This window comes from Monodelphis domestica, chromosome 3 (genome assembly GCF_027887165.1).
Source record: "Monodelphis domestica isolate mMonDom1 chromosome 3, mMonDom1.pri, whole genome shotgun sequence".
NCBI lineage: Eukaryota > Metazoa > Chordata > Mammalia > Didelphimorphia > Didelphidae > Monodelphis > Monodelphis domestica.
Genome location: NC_077229.1, coordinates 265,102,720 through 265,125,582, shown reverse-complemented (window position 1 = coordinate 265,125,582; position 22,863 = coordinate 265,102,720).

Genomic DNA, 22,863 nt, shown 5'->3' with positions numbered 1-22,863 from the left:
ACTGAATTTTCTCATTTCATCTAATCTAATAATTTGTTGTTGCAAAAAAAAAGATGCTATTTACCTTATAATTAAAGGGTACCCTTCTATTGAATATAATAGAAGGCAGCAATGTCTAATAACTTTAACAGTAAATAATGCTAACAATAATAAACAATAATAACACTTCTTATGGAAAGTTTAGTGATATCAAAAGATTATTTGGTCTCAATAATTATAATATTCTTAATACTTAGCAAAGAATAATAGAAAATGAAAGCAATGAGCTTGAATTCACAGACCAAACTTTAACAAAATATAAAGGCAATATTTTAAAATCCCTTGCTATTCTCTAGACAAGATATATCAAATAAAACCTGTTAAGGAAAAAAGTCATGGATTTTTATGTTTAAAGACTTACTAGTATGGTAAAATCAAGGATGAATAGAAAGATGCATTTAGCACAATTAACAGCTACACAATACTCATTTTAACATGTACTTTTGGAAAAACAAAATGAATGACAAAGGACTTGGTTCAAATTATATGGTCTATATCTCCAAGGCAGATATGGAAAAATTAATACATCCATAGATAGAGGGGGGGAAGAAGGTGGGGAGAGAGGGACAGAGAATTGATGTGTATTTTCAGAGTATATGATAATTGGGTATAATTACATTACAAAAATATTAATGGAACAGCATCACACAAGAGAGAAATAATAAAAGATTTTTTCAAAAGGTATATAATACTGAATTTATCAAAAGATATAAAAAGTAGCTTACCTATAGATAAAACATATTAAAAGGCTAAGATCCAAGAGTGGAATCAAAATATCCTCCATCGATGACATACCCATGAGCTTTACCAATAAAATTTTGAGAATGAGGCATTGAATAAATGGTTGAGTTACATGAATTTAACATAAAGAGTTTATGATGGCAACATAAAACTGTCATTGTTACCAAAATATTACATAAACGTTACCCTTAAAGATCTAGATATAGAGCTGCAAATATATTTGAAAATTTCAATAAATAAACTATCTGTGCACTAGCAGTGACAAAACCACTGCATATATATTGCTATGGTTAGCAAGCCTCTCTCCTGAAAGCAAAGAACTATAGCTTTCAGTTCCACTTTTTCCTAGCAACAATTCAATCTTTCAGTGGCTCTCTAGGTATTTCACAAACATTCAAATGAATGATATGAGGCTCTGGCCTTATTTTTTCTCACAGCAAAAAAAAATCTTCTCTTACCCCTTTAGGTTTCTAAGGGTAGCCTTGAAGGATTGGAGAAATTTCTTCCTAATATTATCATCAGTTCCTTCTCCTCCATTCTAGTGTGTTCTCCTTATTACTGAATGTCAAGGACTGATATTTCAGTTCCACTTAGCTAATTAATATTCAATAACTTTTACAAAGGAACATTTATTAACAAGACATAACATGAACAAATCTTACAAAGTACCCCCTCCCAAAAAAGAACTCATGAGGATCATACTTTCCCATCTATTATCTCAGTTCCTAGAAAGAATGCACTCACACATAAAGAATTTGCTATAAAACATCCTTTCTACCAAGTTCTTTTCCAAATATGATAAAAGAAAGTAAGATTCTTGTCTGTGCTATTGGTGGGCTTGATCAATGAGGTTGTTCTTCACTCTTTCAGTTGCTATATCACATGGGCTCCTGAACAGGTTTCCTCTGGCACTCACTAGTCTGATTTTTCAGTGTTCATGATGGTCTGTCTCTCTACAACATGGTTAGGATTTCTGAACTACTTACAAGATGTCTTACCAGATCCATGTCCACCAGATCCCTGTTAAAAATGAATGAATGAATGAATGAATGAATGAATGAAATAACATTTGTTAAATACTCACTATAAACTAGGCATTGTGCAAATATAAGCAATTGAGGGAGAGTTCTTATCCTCGAGGAACTAATAGTCTACTGGAGAAAAAAATTGAATTTATGTGGGAGAGAGAAAAGGAAGATGGCCAGAGTACAGGCAGCATGGTTTAAAAATGTCTTGGAAGTGATGTGGAAGCCTGATTCCAAGTAAGACAAGGCTTTAGTGTCATACTGGCAAACCCATGCCACACATGCAGAGGTTGGGCTGCTCCCTTTCCCCCCCCCCTTCACTGAGCCTGAGGACATTCTCCCATCACCCCCCTCTGGCCAGTAGCCCAATGGAAATGCTTCCTCCCTCACCTGTTTGGGGTAAAGCAGGGGGCTCAGAGTTGCAGTTTGTGCCCTCAGTCTCTAAAAGGTTTGCCATCACTGGCCTAGAGTCTCAGGGGCAGAGTACAAAATCTGACCATCAAAATTGGCCAAAGTCTTCATGATATCAAATACAGAAAAGTCTGTGTTCTTTATGTTGAACTTCAAATTAAGTCTAGAAAGGACTAATAAAATGCATGAATAACCTGATAACCCCAAAAGTCATAATATTTGCTAAGAGTTCTTCAGATCTATAACCACAGGGCTGCTCTTGCAGTTCATAAGTATGTTTTTTTCATCAGTATTCAACCATCATAGTTTTCTCACCTAAATTCAGTATAACTTGCCCAGCCATTACCTAGACACAGCTGATGCAGTATGGCCTCACTGGCCTCTTTGCCCAAAGAGAGAAGAAAGAATATGTAGAGAGGAAAAACTAGAGGGAGTGATGATGAGTCCATTAACTGCAATTCCTGACACCTATGAAATTCTATTGACACCAGCAATCTTTTTTATCTGATTATCTTTGATTGTAGTTTTCTAAAGGTGTCTGGGGTTTGATTAACCAGGATTGGCACATTTATACAAAACTTTATCTCCTCCTGTCTACCACAGTATAAAATTTTACATACTCTAAGCTCCGGCTTGCTCCAACCAATTGGCAAAGTTCTATGCAGGGCTGCTTGCCTAAACCTATCATGTGTGCTCCTCTTCTCTCAGAATTGAAAATAAAATCAGGACCTGCACAGTGGTCAGGTGATTAGACATATGAATCTTCTATATACTTTGTCTACCAAATCAATTTGTATGGCTTCAATAAACACTATAGTTAGGTCCACTGAGCATGACCCTTTGTCTCTATATCATAAATTCCTGGGCCATACTGATAGAATGAAGTTATCAAAGTCATAAAATTCCCTAATTTCAGATTCCCTAATGATAAAAAGAAGAGTTGGAGCTAGTTGATTTCTAAGATCCCTATCAGCTCAAAAATATTAGAATTCTGGTTATAATAGCTATAGTGTTATAGCATATAGATTATGTTCTGATTAAAACTGTGTAGATTTAATTCTGAAGTGAAAGACATAAATATTCAAATTACAAATAAATGTTAGAGTCAAATAACAGGTTTGGTTGTGGGTTGAAAGAGGTGAAAGAAAACTATCTGACTGTGATCTTTTTAAAACTTTATTTTAAAAAATCCCACCAGGGTTCCCTAGCTATAAAATTAACTAACCCTGCTAAACCCAGAATCTTCTCAGATTAAAGTTCATTCCTAGCTACTGGATTAGGACCAATCCAGTGCCCAAAAGTAGGGGGAGGGGGAGCATGTCACCTCCCTAGCATGGGATTGGTCCAACTCAAGACCAATCCCACACCAGAAAGTAGGGGGTGTGGTCCCTTCCCAGCACAGGATTGGTCCATTCAAGACCAATTCCACACCAGGAAGTAGGGGCCTGGAGCATGCTAGGGGATGCTGTTCCCCAGCCACAATATTTTAAAACCCACAGGTTTCAATGACTATTCCATCCACTCTGCTTCCTTCCCAGCAATTGAAGCAAAGGAAAATTAGAAAATATGACTTGGCTACCTCTTATAATATAAATCTCAAAAACTAAGAATGTCCCTCAATTTCCCCCCCCCATTCATTTAACAAAATATACTGGATCTGCAATCCTTGGAAGTTGAAGGAATAGGTAGTTAGGTGGTACAGTATATAAGGGTATTGGATATAGATTCAGGAAGGCTTGAGTTCAAATCCTATCTCAGACACTTACTAGCTGTGGGATACTAGACAGATCTCTTAAACTCTTTCACAGCCTTGGATCCTAATCCTTAAAATGGAGGAAAATAATAGCACTCACCTCCTAGGGCTATTGTGAGGATTGATTGAGATAATACATATAATGTTCTTAGTATATCTTAAAATACTTTATTATTACTAGCTGTTATTAATGATAGAAGTACTAGTGTTTTAATCTAGGTGAGCAAGTTCATGTTAATGCAAAGTGGCATGGTATTGGATAAGATTTAAAGTTGGAAGGAGTCTTAGTATTGTCCAAATTCCTTATTTTGAAAATATAGAAAATAAGATTCAAAAAGATAAAAATGTTCTGCCTAAAGTCAATCAAGTGGTATGTATATGAATTATCCATCAAGATTGGATCCTCTTTAGACTGCTGGTGATGCAGTAGTTAGAATGCTACGCCTGGGGTCAAAAATACCTGTGGTCAAATCTGGCCCCAGATGCTAACTAGCTGTCAGACACTGGGGGAGTCACTTAACCTCTGTCTGTCTCAGTTTCCTCATCTGTAAAATGGAGTTGACAAGATCAAATTATATCACATTTATAAGTGTTTAACACAGTGCATGGCACATGGCTTATTCTCCTCTCTCCCCCTTACCTCTCCATACCCCACTCCAGACCCTGATCTTTGACTCCAAATCCAGGAGACAGAAAAGTCTGGGAAAAAACCTAAATCCTTGTTGGTGGGGATAAGATACCAATTATCAAACTGAATGTTTTAATTAAACAGATTAGTTTTCCAAACTTCCTCTCATATCTGAGACACTGAGATCAGTTCCAAAAGAAAAGAGAGGAGATGAGCTATCCTGAAAAGATAGCATCATTCTATGTTACTATCAATATCCTCCAATTAGCATTTAAATTAGTAATATACACTCCAAGACTCATTAACACTATACTTTACAGTGGAGCAAAATGCTCTAAGCTCAATCGCCTTGAGTAATCATGATGTATACCTCCTATTAAATTAGCATTCAATCTTTTTAGAAAGAAGACTTTTTTCCACTCTTGATAAAATTCCTACCTCTACTACAACTTCTCCCTACATCCAACTGTTCCCTCAAATTAAACAGTCCATAAGAGGTACTCGAAGAGCAAGGTGACAAAGGGGATAGAGTGTTGGGACTGGAGACAGGAAGAGTCATCTTCCTGAGTTCAAATATGACCTCAGACAATTATGAATGTGCTACCCTGGCCAAATCCCTTAACCCTGTATACCTCAGTTTCCTCATCTGTAAAAATGAACTCAAAAAGGAAATGGCAAACCACTCCATAGTAAATAGCACAAAATTTTCCAAACTTCCTCAGGTATCTGTGATACTGAGATCAGTTCAGTGAGGAAGGAATTCTATGTTATTATCAACAACTTTGCCCAGAAAAACCCAAATGGGTTCACAAAAAGTCAGACACCACTAAAAGCAACTAAACAAGGAATGCTCATTGTGCCGCTTAACTACCAAAAAGAAATAAAACCCCAGTATGTTCCCCATCCATTCCCTATCTACTTACTTTCTGAGTAACAAACAACCATAAAAATTAGATTCTTTATTGAATCACATTCCAAATATTCTCTCAACTCAATTATGCTTTATTTTCAGGCACAAGTAGTTTAAAATGAGGCAACTTAAATTTAAATTAAGTTTTGTTGTTGTTTTTTTTTTCTTGCTGGACCTCTGATTTACTGTTTGGGGGAAGTCTAATCATGTAAATATGCATCTGTTCTGAGTTGCTCAGGATTCTGAGAAATCAAGGAACATACCCAGAGTCAGGCCATCAATATGTATCTAAGGCAGGCTTAATTAAATCCAGGTTGTCATACACAGAGACCATTTTCTATTCATTATGCTATGAGTTCCTCTCATTTAAATATTTAAGCACTTGTTTCCCCCCCCCCCATCATGAATTCACTATCCTACTGGAATCCTTCCATTCATGCGCTAGTTACCAATTGGCAATGAATACTTTTTAATATAAACAATTCATACCTCAGAATATTTTATTTCATTTCCCTCACAACCCAAATAGCAGCTATCCCTAGTCATTTAAAGCTAGATGTCACAAATTGATCATAACAAGCATTATCACTTTCTCCTCTCAGACTGCAAAGGAGGGATCCAATCAAGTGTTCTAATGCACTCACCCCATCCTTTATGAATAGAAAAATAAATATGTGTCAAGCAGATAAAGGGCTCTCTCTCTTTAATTATATTTAGTGGGCCTGAACCTCTCTATAGTCCACAAAATAGGATTATCAAAAGCTCTTCCATTCTAGAGTGGTCAGAGGCAATATTAAAAGGTAAAAGCTAAATATGTTACTAGGAGACCCAGAATATAAGATATTGAAAAGATTTTTTTACTTAAAAAAAAGAGCAAAGAAATTTAAGCTAGCTATTTAATTATGTCATCTTGTATTTGAAAAGAGCTTTTTCTTTCTCAAAGCACTCTTGTACATACTTTCATTGTTTTATTGTTTAGTTGTTTTTTTAACAATTCCCAACAGTTTTACTAAATAGTGAAATTTTATTCCAAAATCTTGGATCTTTACCTTTTTCAGATACAAGGTTTCTATAATCATTTTTGATGGTTTGCTGTATGTCTATTCTGTTCCACAGATCTACTTTTCTATTTCTTAGCTAGAACTAGATAGTTTTGAAAGTTATTGTTTTATAATATTGTTCAAAATTTGGTACTAGATTTTGACTAGACCTTAACACTTTTTCATTATTTCCTTTGATATTTCTACCTTTGTTTTTTCCAAATGAATTTTATTATGATTTTACATTCAACTAAATACTTTTGGTAATTTAATTAGGATGGCATTGAATAAGTAAATTAGTTTAGGTAAGATTGTAATTTTAAATATATTGACTCTGCCCACCATGAATAATTAATATGGCTACAATAATTTAAATCTGACTTTATTTGTATAAAATATTTTAGAATTATGCTGATATACTTTCTGGATTTGTTTTGGAATATAGATTCAAAGAATATTCTTAACCAGAGCATCAAAAGTGGAGCAACAAGGATAATGAGAATGCTAGAGACCATGTTTTTCCAAGGCTAAGTTGAGGGAATTGGAGTTCTATACTTTGGAAAAAAACAAGACTTAACATGAATATAGTAATGGTTTTCAAATGTGTGTGGTACTATCATAAAGAAGAAAAAAGAGTTGTTTTCCTTAGCCCTAGAATAGAACTATGAGCAGCCAGTGAAAACTGACAAAAGGAGATAGATTTAGAATTGGTATAAGGAAAAGCCTCTGAACAATTATTTCCATCCAACTATATTGTACAGTGGATAGTGCCAGGCCTAGATTCAGAAGGACCTGGGTTCAAATCTGGCTATCCTTAGATACTTCTCAGCTTGGTAACCCTGGGTAAATTATTTAATCCCAATTCCCTAGACCTTATTGGACCCTGTTCTTCTCTCTTAGAATTAGTACCGAGACAAAAGGTAAGGGTTGTAAGGAGGAAAAAGGAGGTTCTTATAAAAGGTTGGACTGGATTATTTAAAAATGAGGTGGTCATGAATTTAATTAATTCCAAAAAGATTTTATTTATAATTTATTTACAAAATATAGAAAGATTGAAGTAAGAAAATCAGAGAGAGGATAGGGTAAGATATCTAGCCTAAGCACTAAGTATTTTGCTCTGTCCCTGGCTCAACCCAGGCAGGGGAGAATTAGTCCATCCATAGTCAGAGGGACCTCAGCCCTTGTAGCCAAGTACCTGAGAATGCAGGGAGGCTCTCTCTAAGAAGATAGGTCTCTCCTGAGGATAGTCCCTGCAGAAATCCAGGGAAGGAGTCAGCTCTTTCACTCACCACATGTCAGTTCAAAGGGAGAGATTTTTTAACAATCTCACCAAGTACAGGGTCTCAGGTTCAGTCAGTAGCTTCTTCATCAGCCTCCAACTTGAACTCAGAACTCTAGAAGAAGACAAAGTCCAAATTGAACTATACTCAGGGAGTTATAACTCCCTTTTAAAGACACTTTTTTTGTCACTTCCTGTGCCTTCCCCTAATTTTACATCTACCAATCACAGTTGAAGCTATGCTTTAGGACTGCCCAGGGGCAGTCAGTTTGATTCTGATTCATCACCCACAATTGCGTATGTGAGTCACAGTCCTCCCCCACACAAGTGTGAATGGGGTGTTTGCACCTTTGTTGATTAAATCTAAAAATGGGTAGATCTCCCCACTCAACTTTTAAGTAAGATGTTTACACTTTTGGTGATTAAATCTAAAAATAGGCAGGGGTTACAATTTAATCTTCACAATCAGGGGAGAGTTAATTAATTTCATTTTCACAGTTAGGGGAGAGTTAAATTTAATCTTTACAGGGTTCTAAAAAAAGTTACTCATGTTCAAAATTGGAATGTACTGTCTCTGGAATAATGTGCTCCTCCTCAGGAATCATCATAAGAAGTTGGACGAGTATTTTGGGGAGATGTTGTTATGGAGGATTCTCTTCAGATATAGAGAAGATTAAGTAGTCTATAAGATTCATTCCAACTTTGAGGGATCACCATTCCCTTTTCTATCTCCAGACTCATTCTTAGATTTGATGACTCTGAGACTTCTATCTTGGCTCAATATAGGATCTCTTTTAACCCTCTTAAGTCATACCTTGAACCATTCCATTTTCCTACTCAGATTCTTTCAGAGAATGTTAAATCTAAAATTGACCATTAAGATTAATCAATTTTACCTCATTTTACCAATGAAGAAAGGGAGTATAAAAGATTAATTGATTTGCTGAAAGCTACTGTTAGAGCAAGGACTGAAACTCGGGTCTTTTGATACCAAATAAATTTCTCATTTAATGCATTTGTCTTGTTAATGATAATTCAGGAAAGACAACCTAATGACAATCTTGAATGAGATTTATACTTTTGATACATCTATTTATTTAAATGTTAAATATATTCCCCACCTAGTAAAAATATATTTAGAGAGGGAGGGGAAAATGACAGTACGAAGTGGCAATTAGAACTATCCTATTACAGAGGGGCAGCCAGAAGCTTTGTATCAATAAACACTGGGGTTTTGTGCCAAAATTCATAAATTATATTTCTTTTCCTCATACTTGCTTGCTGTATGCTTGTTAATTAAATTGTCTTTGTCTGCCTTCCTGGCAAACCCAGCCTACCTAAAAATGTGATGAAAACTGACAACCTCGACAATGTGTACCCCTCAAACACTGGCCAATTGAAGCAGGTATCAGATCAGTCTTCTGCTTATCCCTAAGGAGCAGCATTTACAAGAGCATATGAATGCTTCCTGGTATCTCCCAAAGTCAGACCCTCCATTGTCTCATTTGTGGAAGAAAAAAAAGGAAAATACTACCACCATTCTAATGGGACGTTGGGGTTAATAATTGATTGTGAACATTTATACCCTCTTTTTAATTAAGAAGCCTATTATTTATGGGAAAATAGTTTCTCCCCCTTTACTTAGCCATGTGTTTAAAATTTTGAATAATTGCTAATAGTAGTATATTAAGGCAAACTTCAAATGCTTGCAATGAAGATTTTCCTACCAAAATTCCCACCTATATGAGTTCCTGAAACTATATTGAATGTTTCCAAGCATAATGCCTTAGGTTCTTCATAGCTTGACTCATCTATCCAACTTGCATCCTGAGAGTCACTAGTTTTGAATGTTTTCTATGTCACCTCAGGAAAATAAGAGCATATTCTAAAAATGTTAATAATTCAAGAAAGTTCCCTTCACATTTACATGCAGAATCATAGAATTTAAAAGTTCGAAGAGATCTTAGTGGCCCTCTCTTTCAACTTACATATGTAAGGAAGACATTATAATATACCAGACAAGCAGTTGCCCAGTCTGTGCTTGAAGACCTCGAATTAAGGGGAACCCTCCATCTTCAGAGGAAGCCCATTCTACTTTGGGTAGTTCTAAGCATTGGGAAGTTATTCCTGCCATCAAGCCAAAACTGTCCTCTTGCAATTTGATCTAATTCAATGTTCTAGACTTGGCCCTCTGGAGCCAGACAGAATAAGTCTTCTGTTTCATTAACAAATAGTCCATCAGGCACTTGAAGGGACCTACAACATACTCTCCCTCTCAGACTTCTCTACTCTAGAGTAAAGTATCCATTTCCCTCGATCAGTCTTCATATGGCTAGAATTCAAGACCGTTCAGCATCCTTTTTGCTTCTTCCTGACCATTCTTCAACTTATCAGTGTTTTCCTAACCCTGCAGTTCTCCCAGCTGAATATCATAGTCCACTTGGGACCTGACAATGTTCATAAGTCTTTATTTGCCTCTCTACAACCTCAAATGACTTTGTATTTATATATCTATTCACATGAATCCCTATTCTTTTACCAAGCTTCTGACCCAAGCCTAACTTCCTATTGTACCTCTCCCCTTATAATTGCTATTATTTTATGAATGTATTTTTTCTACCACCAAAGTACTATTCTGCTGCTTCACGGTATGGACGCAACTTTGGTTTCTATAAGCTATTCCAATGAAGAAAAAACTCTAACAGAAGTAACAAATTTGTAAAGGCTTGGAATATTGGCCTGGTGATAACATTGCATTCTGGAAACCATAGTGGTTCTTTTAATGTGGCTTCATTGACAGAAAGCAGTCTCCCAAATGATAATGAAAATCATTATTTTAAGGTAAAAAGGATTAGACCTTTAGAAGAAGGATGATTTTAACTTTCTTTGCTTTTGAATCCTGAGTATGTATTACAGTGATGTGCAAAAAGTAGAATTTTAAAGATTCTTATTAGATTTTATTATTGCTGATCAAAATGACAGTGTTATCTATAGATACTTGTTTGTATTTTAAAACATCAATTAAATGTCTTCAGATTACACACATTTTCTGAAATGTGGAACAGAAATAGTGACATGCAACTAGTGATACTTTCCATCATAGAAAATAATAAATGGTCTCCAGTTGCAGGCAAATTAGATCTCTTTTTGCAGAAACGCTTAACTCATCAGGCACAAGTTGGTACCTACTGATCAAAACAAATCATAAATGTCATATTATGTGGGTGAGGTTAAAAACCACATATATGTTTTTCATTAAAGGTATATAATGCCATTCTAAGAATAGCTAATGGTCAGAAGACTGTCACTAGGTCATACAGTTTCTGAAATCTATGGAACACAGATTTAACATCCAGAAAACAGATGTCAAAGTTGATAAAAGAAAATGATTTGTAGTTCTTTCCCTGCAGAAAATCAATTTCTTTAGAGAATTGCATCTTGCCTATTTATTTTGTCACTGGTGAGGACTTTTTCTAGTTAGTTAAACTTCTAAATGAAGAAAAATAAATCCTATTTACACAAATTAAATTCATGTGCTCATTAGGTTAGAGATCCCTAATATCATGGTATAGAAGAAAAATAATTAGCTTTAGGGTTTGGAAGATGGAAATTCTGGTTCTTCTGCTATATCTAGCCATGTGGTCTTAACTAGTCATTTAACCCATTTCCTCATCTATAAAATATAGTTGGATGATATAATCTCTAGTGTCATTTTAGTGTCATGGTTCTAGAACTATTTACTGAAGCAAAATAAAATCTCTGTTTCCTGGCTTCCTTCAATTCCCAGCTAAAAATCTCAATTCTATGAGAAGTTTTTCCTATTGTCCTTAAGGCTAGTGTCTTCCTTCTCTCTACTGATTATCTCTAATTGATCCTATAAACATCTTGGTTGTTCATAGTTGTTTGCTTGTTCCCTATTAGATTGTGACCTTCTTGAAGGCAAAGACTATCCTTTACCTTTTCTTATATCCACAGAGATTAACACAGTGTCTGGTGCTTAGTAGGTGCTTAATAAATGCTTGCTGATTCAATGAAAAAATATTTAGAACCATTTCAAAATTTCAAAAGATGTATGATGTCAGGCATCCATCCTCCTTGCCTTAACAGGTCATTTCATGGGTACCCTTAGTCAAAATATACATTAAAAAATAACCATTTATTAAGGACCTACTAATGTGGTAGACACTGTTCTAAGTGCTGGGGAAACAAAAAGATGTAAAATATAGTCCTTAACCTCAAAGAATTTATAATCTAATGGGGGAAATAACAGGCCAATAAAATATATTAAAGCTACATACAGAAAAAAAACATGAAATAACTACTTGAGAAAAGGCATTAGAATTAACAGAGGTTGAGAAAGTCTTTTTATTTTAAAAAATAGTTTTTAGTTGAGGAAGATAGGGAAGTCACTAATTGGAATATTGTTAAAGGCTTTCTCCAGTGATATAGTCTTATCAAGTCCATGGTTATTTTCAAAAAGGAGGTTAGGCAGAAAACAATAAAATTTTACTATGTCAACTTTGAGACTGATTGTAAAGCATCCAATTATGCTTGGATCAGAATTTAATATCTTTTTTATAATTATTTATTTACTTGTTTGTTACATTAAAATCCCCAGGCATCTCTTTCCTTCTCTTCCCCTCCCTACACTTGAGGAGTAATTTGACAAAAAGATACATGTACATATAAAACTATGTTTTTTTTTCCTCTATTTATCAGCTCTTTATTCCCTTGGAATATACACAAGTTATTCTTCAAACAATATTTCCCTTGCTGCATATAATGTCTTTTTGGTTCTTCTTGTTCAGTTTTTTTTTAATTTCATGTAGGTTTTACTATGTTTTTTAAAATCAACCTACTCATCATTTCTCATGCTGCAGAAATATTCCATCACAATCATATGCCACTATTTGTTCAGTCATTCCCCAAAATAACACAAGATAAATCCACATAAATCATTAGCACTCTAAATGTCACCAATTAAGTCCTGAAAGAAGAGATAACCCATTTAAGATATATATTAAGATATATAAGATATAACCCATTTAAAATAACCATGGATTAAATATAAAATACTTATGAGTACACATGCCAAAACAAACCCAGGAATTATATGAACATAATCATAAGAAACGTTTTATACAAATAAAAACATATTTAAGTAATTGGAAAATATTCATTGTTCATGGATGGGCAGAGCAAATAGAATTAAAATGGCAATCCTACTTAAACTAATCTTCTTATTCAATGCCATCCCAATTAAATTTTGAAAATCCTTTATTAGACCTGAAAAATAATAATAAAATTCATTTGGAAGGACAAAAGGTTGAGAACATCAAGGGAATTGATGAAAAATATAAGGGAAGGGTGTCTATTAAGTATCAGATTTTAAACTGTATTATAAGTCAGTAACTATCAACTTATCTGGTACTGCTAAGAAATAGAAAAAATAGATCAGTGAAACAGAAAAGATATAAGATAAACATAATAATAAAATGTTATTTGTTAATAACGAAAATGTAAAAATAAAATTTTGTGTTTAACAAAAATAAAGATGCAAGCTTTGGGAGTAAGAATTCACTATTTGATAAAAATTGTTGAGAAAACTAGAAAGCAGCCTGACAGAGACTCTATATAGTCCAATATCTTATACAATTTACCAAGATAAGATCAAAATGGATAAATGTTGCAGACATAAAGGGAAGTTTCATAAGCAAATTAAAGCAGGGAATATATATTATCTATCAGATTTATGGATATGAGAATATGATAATACTTTACATATGAGAAGAATTATAAAGTACTGTGGATGTTAATTGGGTAATTTTGGGTACATTAAATTAAAATATTATATATAAATTCATATCCTAAATGTAATTTTATTTTTTCAGTTGACTTAGAATAATAATAAAGTCCAGAGTAGACTTTGAGATGTCCTTTCATTCTTTTTCTCTTATCTGCAAGACCAAAATATAACTATTCTAATGTAATCATCATCATATCTGATATTTATGTAGAATTCAAAGGTTGAATGCTTATCTTATAAATGCCCTTTGACATGAAAACTATGTATATTCCTATTTCCAAATGAAAAAAGAAGATAAAAGGAGGAAAGTCCAATGCCTTTTAAATGTCCAAGCCAGGATTTGAAGCCAATTCTCCTGACTCTAGATCCAGTATTCCCATTTTACCAAGTTGTTTGCCAAGGTAATTAGCAGAAAACACCTACCCTAAGGATATCTAGTTCTGGTAGCAGTTACAGATTCTTTTCTTAGCTCCATCCTTAAGATTGTTATCACAATGAAGATTAAAACAGAACATTGCTATGTCTTCATTTCCCAAGGCACAGGAAAATAAGTCAACCAGGGTGCTCAACAACAACAGCAATCATTTCTATAGCCTTTAAGATTTGCAAAGCACTTTATATGTTATTTCATTTGAACCTTACAGCAACCCTGGGAGGTAGAGCAATTACTGTTGATTGCTCTTTTACAGAGTAGAAAAGTGAGACTGAGAAATATTAAGTGATTTGCTGAATGTCACCTCTACTAAATGTTTGAGGCAAGATTCTAACTTGGACCTTCCAGACACCAAGTCTAGCACTCTATCCACTGTCACCTACTTATCTCAATACTGATAAATGCTATAGGACTTAGACCATTGAAAAAGCACAAAGATTGTCTTGCCAATAAAACTACAAAATAGTTATTTTATCGAACTAGGAAAAAAATGATAACAAAATTCATCTGGAAAAAACAAAAGATCAGAATATCAAGGGAATTAATAGGGGGGGAAAGTGTGAAGGAGGGTGGCCTAGGAGTGCCAGATCTCAAACTGTACTGAAAAGCAGTAATCATTAAAGCAGTCTGGTACTGGCTAAGAAATAGAGTGGTTGATCAATGAAATAGATAAGATACACAATATAGAGGCACAAATGACAAACCTAAAGAATCCAACTTTTGGTATAAGAACTCACTATTTAACAAAAACTGCTGGAAAAAATTAGAAAACAGCATAGCAGAAAATAGGTATAGACCAATATCTTACACCCTATACAAAGATAAGGTCAAAATGAATATAGGACACAGATATAAAGAGTGATACCATAAATAAATTAGGGGAACATAGACTAGTTTACCTGGCAGATCATTGGAGAAGGTAAGAATTTATGATCAAACAGGAGACAGAGAGCATTATAAGATGTAAAATGAAAAAAAATTTTGGAAATATTTATTTAATCAGTTAATTTAAAATATTTTCCATGGTTACAATATTCATGTTCTTTCCCTCCCTTCCCCCAAACCCCTGTAGCCAACACACAATTCAACTGGGTTTTAAATGTCTCATTGATCAAGACTTATTTCCATATTAATGATATTTGCACTAAGTGATCATTTATAGTCTACATCCCCAATCATACTCCCCTCGACCCATGTGATCAAGCAGTTGTTTTTCTTCCGTGTTTCTTCTCCCACAGTTCTTCCTCTGAATGTGAATAGCATTCTTTCTCATAAGTTCCTCTGAATTATTCTGGATCATTGCATTGACACTAATGGAGAAGTCCATTACATTATATTGTACCACAGTGTATCAGTCTCTATGTACAATGTTTTCCTGGTTCTGCTCCTTTCACTCTGCTTCAATTCCTGGAGGTTGTTCCACTTCACATGGAATTCTTCCAGGTTTTTATTCCTTTGAGCACAATAGTATTCCAAAACCAACATGTACCACAATGTGTTCAACCATTCCCCAATCAGAGGGCATCCCCTCAGGTAAAATGAATAATTTAAATTATATTGAATTAAAAAGTTTTTGTACAAACAAAACTATCATAAACAAGATTAGAAGGAAAACAACAAACTGGGGGGAAATGTATAATACATTTCTCTAATGGTCAAATTTCTCAGATTTATAGAGAACTAAGTCAAATTTCCAAGAATTCAAGTCATTCCCCAATTGACAAATGGTAAAAGGATATGAACAAGCACTTTTCAGATGAATAAAATAAAGTCATCAATAATCATATGAAAAAATATTCTAAATCCATCTTGAATAGATAAATGCAAATTAAAACAATACTGAGGTATTACCTCATACCTCTTACAATGATCAATAATACAGTAAAGGAAAGTGATAAATATTGCACAGGATATAGCAAAATTGTGACACTAAGGAATTGGTGGTAGAATTGTGAATTGATCTAACTATTCTGGTGGACAATTTGGAACTATGACCACAGGGCTCTAAAACTATGTGTACCCTTTGATCCTGTTATACTACTACTGAGTTTGTATCCCAGTCAGATTATAAAAAGGGATAAGACCTACTTATACAAAAATACTTTAGCTATTCCTTCTGTGGTGGCAAAGAATTAGAAATTATGGGGATGTCCATCAATTGGGAAATGGCTAAACAAATTGTGATACATGTTGGTAATGGAATACAATATATTGTGCTATAAATTCAAAAATAGCTGAAAATATCTACATTAATGGATGCAGAATAAAATAAGCAGAACCTGGAGAATATTGGTCATAGCAACAGCAATATTGTACAATGATCAACTGTGAAAACTTGACTACTCTCGGCAATGCAACAATCTGGGACAATCCTGAACGTCTTATGATGGGGAAAATTGTCCACCTCCAGAGAAAGAACTGTTGGAGTTGATTGGAAGCAGATCATAATATGCTCTTTCATATCAGTGTATTTATAGTTTTATTTTAGAGGTTTGATTTTCTATGAGTGTGCTATTACAATAATGACCAATGTTTTGCATGATCATAGAAATAAAAGTTTTAAGAAAAAGACACTTAAAGATCCATCATTTCAAAGATGAACAAACTGAGATCCAAAAAAGATATAATTTGCCCAAAGTCATAAAAGTTGGAGGTCTGATTCCAAATCCAAAATGTTTTCTACTGTCACATGTTGCAGAATGGTCAATAGTCAACTTGGGCAAGGGGAAATCATAACTGCCTCTGTACCTGTAGGAGTGTTAACTGTATCTGATGATTAAGTGTCCACCCTCAAAAGCTCCCTAGAAAATGCTGGCTAGGATTTATGAAATAGTAAATTAAAGGAAAAGGCCTTTTGGGGGAAGGTCATAGATTCAAGGAGGGGGTGGTAAGAGAATACATCTAGATCTTTGAAGAACTCTAAAAAGTAGAGGGAAGCATATGATTTAAATGGAAAATATCAGGTTAAAATTAGGTAGTCCCACTTCTGGGAAAATTGGAAGACAGTATGGAAGAGATTAGATTTGGATGAACAACTCACACCCTACACCAAGGTAAACTCAGAATAGGTGAAAGACTTGAACATAAAGAAGGAAACTATAAGAAAATTAGATGAACACAGAATAGTATACATGTCAGATCTTTGGGAAAGGAAAGACTTTAAAACCAAGCATGAGCTAGAAAAAATCACAAAATGTAAAATTTGATTACATCAAATTAAAAAGTTTTTTTTTTTTTTACAAACAAAACCAATGCAACCAAAATTAGAAGGGAAGCAACAAATTGGGAAACAATCTTCATTACAAAAACTTCTGACAAAGGTCTAATTACTCAAATTTATAAAGAGCTAAATCAATTGTACAAAAAATCAAGCCATTCTCCAATTGATAAATGGGCAAGAGTCATGAATAAGCAATTTTCAGATAAAGAAATCAAAACTATTAATAAGCACATGCAAAAGTGCTCTAAATCTCTAATAATCAGAGAAATGCAAATCAAAACAACTCTGAGGTATCACCTCACACCTAGCAGATTGGCTAACATGACAGCAAAGGAAAGTAATGAATGCTGGAGGGGATGTGGCAAAGTCAGTACATTGATGCATTGCTGGTGGAGTTGTGAATTGATCTAACCATTCTGGAGGGCAATTTGGAACTTAGCCCAAAGGGCACCAAAAGACTGTCTGCCCTTTGATCCAGCCATAGCACTTCTGGGTTTGTACTCCAAATAGATAATAAGGAAAAAGACATGTACAAAAATATTCATAGCTGCGCTTTGTGGTGGCAAAAAAAATTGGAAAATGAGGGGATGCCCTTCAATTGGGGAATGGCTGAACAAATTGTGGTATATGTTGGTGATGGAATACTATTGTGCTCAAAGGAATAATAAAGTGGAGGAATTCCATGGAGACTGGAATGACCTGGAATTGATGCAGAGCGAAAGGAGCAGAACCAGGTAAACACTGTACACCGAGACTGATACACTGTGGTGCAATCGAATGTAATGGACTTTTTCCATTAGTGGTAATGCAGTGATCCTGAACAACTTGGAGGAATCTACTATGACAAACATTATCCACATTCAGAGGGAAAACTGTGGGAGTAAAAACACCGAAGGAAAACAACTACTTGAACACATGGGTTGAGGGGATATGATTGGGGATGTAGACTCTAAATGATCATCCTAGTGTAAAAAACAACATGGAAATAGGTTCTGATCAAGGACACAAGTAATACCCAATGAAATTGCAAGTCGGCTGTGGGAGGGAGGAAAATAATGTGATTCTTGTAACCAAGGAATAATGTTCTAAATTGACTAAAGTAATTAAAAAAATTTTTTTTATCGATGACATGGGGAAAAAAATAGGTAGCCCCAAGGTGAGCATAATGGCACTAGGTTATTGAAACCATAAAGGCAAGGGAAATGACTAAAGGGAAAAGGTAAATTTTGTACCAAGAGAAGATGTTGGACATGAATTTTTGAAGTGCAAAAGAGAGTGATACCTTTATTGCTGAAAGAAAAAAAAAACATTTCTTGTGTGTGTGTGTGTGTGTGTGTGTGTGTGTGTGTGTGTGTGTGTGTGTGTGTGTGTGTGTTTTGGCTGTCCTAAAATTCCAATCCAATACACCAAATGCAAAGTACCTATTTCTGTCAAGAGAGTTTCTCTGTATCACTCTCCTATGAGTTCTATTGAATATATTACACTTCAGTTGATGATAGGAGTCTAAAATGGATTGGTGACTATAGGCCAAACAATAGTCTGAGGTAGGACAATTGGTATAATGGGGTTAGGGTGGTGAGGATTGAACTTGGAGTCAAAACAACTGGGCTTGAATCCAAAGTTCTGATATTTACTAGCTATGAGACATTAAGCAAGTCACTTATAACCCAAGACCAAAAAGATTTAAGAATTTTTAGACTCCAAGCTCATGTGAATCAGTAATTTCAGGTAAGAGCCAAGAAAATACATGGGATTTTAGACTGTATTGAGAGGCTTGGGTCTCAGGGAAAAGACAATGGTGATCCTTATACTCTGACTCATGCATGACTATGTTTGTTTGAGTATTGTGTTTAGTCCTGGGAATCATGTTTTAGGAAGGACAGAGGAAGGACTTTTGGTTTCCTGACATATACAGATAGATAAGGAAACTAAGGTTTGGGGAAGAGATTGATGTAACTGAATGCAAAGACATTTTTAAAATTCCTTTTATGTGCCTAGCACTCTGCTAAGCATTGAGGATACAAACAGAAAATCAAAAGAGTCTATTCTCTCAAGGAGTTCTCATATTCAAATTAAAGGAAGACAACATATAAAGGATGATTCATATTTATGTGTATTTCATGGCAAATAAAAAGGCTAGGTAATACTTTGCATGTTGGAGTGGTTAGAGAGCTAGCCATTAAGAAAGAAAGATATGAATTAAAGTCCTACCTCTGACAATAATCATTCACTCAACTTCTCAGTTGTGTCTAAGCAAATCTTTGACAAGTGTTCTTTTATTTTTTGTGTCAAAAGAACTAATATTGAAAAAATGTTTACATGATCAGACATGTAAAATCTAAATCAGATTTCTTATACCATCTCAGGGAATGGGGAGGGATAGGAAGGAGGGACATAGGAAGGGTGGAAAGAAGGAAGAAAATTTGGAACTCTGTAAAGATTAAAATTTAGGGGAGACTGAGGCAGGTAGAAATTAGTTTCTCTCTGCAAGGAGTATTATATTTTTAGAGTTGTATTTAAGATAAGGAATTTAAAAATATACAAGTAAGAGAAGCACGTGCTAGGTGGGCCAAGAGGCCCATTCAAATTTCACTCACATCATGAAACACATCTGCTCCTAAGCAGAAGTAGGAAAGAGACCTCAGTAGGCGGAGAACTCCTTTAAATAATAATTTGTGATCTCGCCCAGGTGAGAATTCAGTGCAATTACAAAGCATTCTGGGAAGTGAGCAAGGACTTCTGTGGACTGGAGTCCTGGATTCAAGTCTCCTTTTTTACAACTCAAAATTTAAGAAAAACAATGGTAAAAATTGTTTTCATGTGTAATTAAAGAAAATTAAATATAATTATAATGAATCTATTTTTGTGCCACAGATCCTTTTGTCTATGTGGTAAAACCTTTGAACCCCTTTATAAAAATGTTTTAAAATAATTTTTAAATATTAAATTTTAATTAGAGATGAGCAAAAATTAAGGGTTTTTTTCCCATTCAAATTTAAGAACCCTTTGAAATCTATCCACTCACCCTTGCAGGTTCATGGACCTTAAGTTAAAGACTGTCTGCTCTAAGATCATACCATGCAGAAAATTTGCCACTCACTTTTAGGAGAGATATTTTCCTCAGAAGTTCCAAATGCAAATGAAATCATAGCTCCAGTTTTTACATAAAAGCACATAAAGGCTGATGGAGTAGACCATGGCAAGTTTAGAATAGTGCCCCCTTTACAAAGGAGCAAAGGAGAACTTCAATATATAGACAAGATATAGGGGAGGGGGAGTTGGAAAAATTAACAAAAGACGAAGAAAAAACCTCACCTTAGAAAGTTATTTTATTGAGAGGGAAGATCAGAACACAAGCTCAGAATACAACAACAATGCCAAAACAGAAACATGTGAAGACTCAAAGGCAAGAGTGAAAGAGTGTCAGGCCCCAAAAAATCCCTGAAAGAACTTGAAAGAAAGTTTGTCTGTAATTATTTTACATGGAATTCCACCTGCATTTTTGTTAGTCGTATATTGAAATTCTAATGATTTACATATGTTTATTTTGTATCTTGTAGCTTTGCTGAAGTTGTTGTTTCAACTAGTTTCATTTATTCTCTAGGATTCTCTACATATATGATCATATCACCTACAAAAATGATAGTTTTGTATCCTCTACATATTTTAGCCATTTAATTGCTTTTTTCTATTTTATTGTTAGAGCCAGCATTTGGGGAATAAAATTGAATAATAGTAATGATAATAGACACCCTTGATTCACTCTAAATCTTTCTAATATCAAAGCAACCTTGCATTCCTGACATAAATCCCCCTTGGTCTTAGCACATGATCTTTGTAATATACTGCAATAATCTCTTTGTCAGCATTTTATTTAAGATATTTGCAACAATATTCACTAACGAAATTATCTATAATGTTCTTTCTCTGTCTTTGCTTTCTCTGATTTGGTATCAGCACCATAATTATGTAAAAGGAATTTGGTAGTAATCCTTTATTTTTTCAAATAGTTTATACAAAACTAGGATTAAAAATTACTTAAATGTTTGGTAGAATTCACTTCTGAATCCATCTAGTCCTGGGGATTTTTCCTTAGGGAGTCAAAGATGGCTCATACAATTTCTCCTTTTTTTTAACCATTGCATTTATTTGTTTGTTTGTTTGTTTGTTACATTAAAATTCCCAGGTATCTACCTTCCTCCCTACCTTCCCTACTGTGGATCTTGAAATTTCTCAGACTTGTGAATGTTAAAAAATTCCCCATTGGGGAATTTTTCATTGGGACAATTCCCTATTGGGACTATTCCCCATTTTAAACAGTGAAGCTACTTAGATCTAAAATGTGAGAACTCTACTTAGATCAGAAATGGGAAGACCTTTACTCCACCCATACTTAAGCCTGCTTTAGGGGAGAAAACTCCTTGCTGAACAATGAAAAATACTTAAACCCATACTTAAGCCATGCCTATTTTTAGAATTAATACAAAGGGGTGCTAAGTACCTATAAAGGTCAGGCAACTTGTGAACTTACAAGGAGCAAAGAGGAAAAAACTTACTCGGAGATTCTAGCCTACTCAGGTGTGGATTACTAAAAGGATTAGTCTACTCAGGTGTGAATTCAGAATGGGCTGTCCTTTGGAAAACGTCTACTGTGATTGTTAGATGGAAGAACTTAGGGGAGGTGACATAGGACAAAACCCCCTATATAAGAAAAGGACAGGCTGTTGAAAAGATATAGAGGTCTCTGATCAGTCTCTAAGGAGGCATTCAGATTCAGGATTGAGCTGGTGAAGTCAGCTGAGATGGAGCTGGCCTGGTGTCACCAGAATCCTTGCTTAGACAGATCTTGTGGTGAGTGATAAAAGACTGACTGATCTCTCTCTCTTAAGACTCAGGTCTAGGCCATGTTGGCTTAAGGCCCTTCATACTTATTCCTTTCTTACTCTTTCTCTCTTTCTTTAATTACTCATTGTATTATTAATTAAAGTCTCTATAAAACCCAGTTGACTTAGGTATATTCATAATTGGGAATATTTCCCTGATGACCACCTTAAATATTGATTTAAAACAAGACACTGTAGTGAAAATATATTTCCTGTGGTCAAAATTTACTCACCCACTCTTATATCTACTATAATTTATATTTTCCACTATTTTACTCACTACAGTTTACAACCTCAACCATTTTAACTCTTACAGTTAATGGCATCCACTATTTTAACTATACACTACACAAGAGAAAGGATCATTTAAACAAATAATTAAATCTATGTATAAAAACATGTTGTGTGTGTGTTAATCAGTTCTTTCTCTGGAAATGAATATACATAAGTTGTCCTTCAAACAATATTTCTATTGCTTTATATAATTTTCTCTTGGTTCTGTTCATTACACCAGCCATAATTTCATATCTTTCCATGTTCTTTTAAGTAGTCTGCTCCTCATTTCTTATGGTGCAATAGAATTCCACAACTATCATATGCTACAACTTGTTTAGCTATTCCCCAATGGACATGCAGCCCCTCAATTTCTAGTCTTTGTCTCCACAAAGAGAGATGCTAGATATACTTTTGATAAG